Source organism: Marmota monax, unplaced genomic scaffold, assembly GCF_021218885.2.
Source record: "Marmota monax isolate L192 unplaced genomic scaffold, Marmota_monax_Labrador192_F-V1.1 WCK01_AAM20220418_F8-fsc00008, whole genome shotgun sequence".
Lineage (NCBI taxonomy): Eukaryota > Metazoa > Chordata > Mammalia > Rodentia > Sciuridae > Marmota > Marmota monax.
Genome location: NW_026694432.1, coordinates 27699609 through 27701599, shown reverse-complemented (window position 1 = coordinate 27701599; position 1991 = coordinate 27699609).

The window sequence follows — 1991 nt, the reverse complement described above, 5'->3', positions numbered from 1 at the left end:
GTAGAACTTTGGCCCTTTGGGCTTGGGGTGGGACAGCAAGGATCGGGGACTTTCTGCTACTGAAGGCCTTGTTGGCCTGGCCCTCCAAAAATTTGGGGCTGATAAACCCAAATTTGGGTAAGCAGGTAAAGTCGCCGTAGAGCAGGCTGCGGCTGCCCCTGACGGCTCTGATGAGCGGGAGCCCCCGGGAGGAGGCCTGCGTGGCAGGGCAGGGGTCGGGCTGGAGCTGGGGTGGCCCTGGGGCTGGGGTGGCCCTGGGGCTGGGGCCTGGGGAAGCCTGAGTGCCATGGAGCCTGGTGCCTGCTGTGGCCCTGGCAGCACCCATCTTCCCGCCCACACCCATGGAGAGGCTCGGCCCACCCTGTGACTAGCCCAGTGGGCTCCCCCGGGGTGACCCCAAAACCAAAAACCACAACCAGGAGATCCAAGAGTGAAGGTTTGTTAGTCACCAGGTGAGGAGCGAAGCAGTGTCTCTCTGGGCAGAGACGGCAAGGGACTCTGGGGACAGAGGTGCCTTTACCCACTGGAGAGACCGTCACAGGTAAAGGCCGTGCTTTCCTGCGCATGGGCAATTCCGGAGCCGACTTCATGCACTGAGCACTTAGAAACGGCGGTGGGGTGGGGGTGGGGGTGCCCTGGGTGGCGAGTGTGTAAAGAGGAGTTGGGCGGCCATTGGCTGGTCTAAACCAGTCCCGTCTGGTTTTCTCATCTGAAAAGAGCAATTTAAATGGGTGTTAGCCATCCTGAGGGGCAACAGCCCCCCAGCCCGAGCACAGCCCCAAAGTTCGTGCCCAGCAGCTGACAGCCCCCTGTGGAGCACCAGGGGCGCCTCCCACCCGCCCCTTCCAGAGCCACCCCCACCCCCACCCCCAGTTTCCTCCTGAGGAGCAAAACACAGAAACACACCCAGGGCAGCTGCCAGGTGACAGGAGGGGACACCACAGGCTTCCCAAGGCTGCCCTGGCCGCCCAGTACTTCCAGTCTCCCAGCGCCCCCTCACGTGCCCAGGTCTTGACAGGATGAGGGCACCTGCTCCCCCAGGGGAACCATCCTGCGGGGAGGCTGAGGGAGTCCACACACGGGAGGGTTTAGGGCGGGAGAGTCCCTCCCGTTGGGAGAACAAGATGAGGTGCAGGGGCCTTTCCCACCCCGTGCCCTCCCGGCCCACAAGCTCCAGGGGACTTAGGGTCCCCCTGTGCTCCAGCTGGTGTGGGTGGGACAGCTGCACGGCGGGAACCCCAACCCCACCACGTGGAGGGGGCAGGCAGACTAAATCCCGAAACGCCATCCACCTGCGACCTGGCAGAGGACACCGTGACTCACCTTCCTCTGGCCTCCAGCACGTCACCAACTCAGTGGCCCCGAGTCACACACATTCATCTCACTGGCCAATGTCACTGGGCCAATGTCACTGGAGGTGAGACAGTCAGGGATCCCCAAGAAATCCTGTAGGATCTAGGGAGTAAAATCGTCCCTGGGCGGGAGGCAGGCAAGCGGACTTGCGGGGTTAACAGACACCCCAGAAAGTTAGGAATTCCAAGTGGACCCGCCTTCGAGGCTGTAAAATTAAGATGATGCCCCTGGAGAGGGGGTTGAAAAGCCAGCGGGGCCTTCAAGGACCCTGTGGCCGGCAGAGACACCAGGAAGCCGCAGCCCAGAGACGAGTCATTAAAATCACACCCACGGAGACAGGTCACAGTCTGTCCTGTTCTGAAAACAATCCTGGGGACTTTCCCAGGTGGGAGAGGCAGGCTGAGGTGAGGGGCAGGAGCCTGCGACGTGCAGCCCAGTCACCAGAGCGGCCCTCGGTACTTTATCGCCTCATGAATCACACGGAGGCAGCGACTGGAGATGGCGTCAGACCCGGGCTCAGGGAGACATGGCGGAGAGCTCGGGTGCGACTAAACCCCACTCCGCCTGCGACATCGGGAGACAGGACCCTGCCTGTACACCTTTGTCCTTTGTTTGATGGCCTGGGCTTTCTGTCCCCG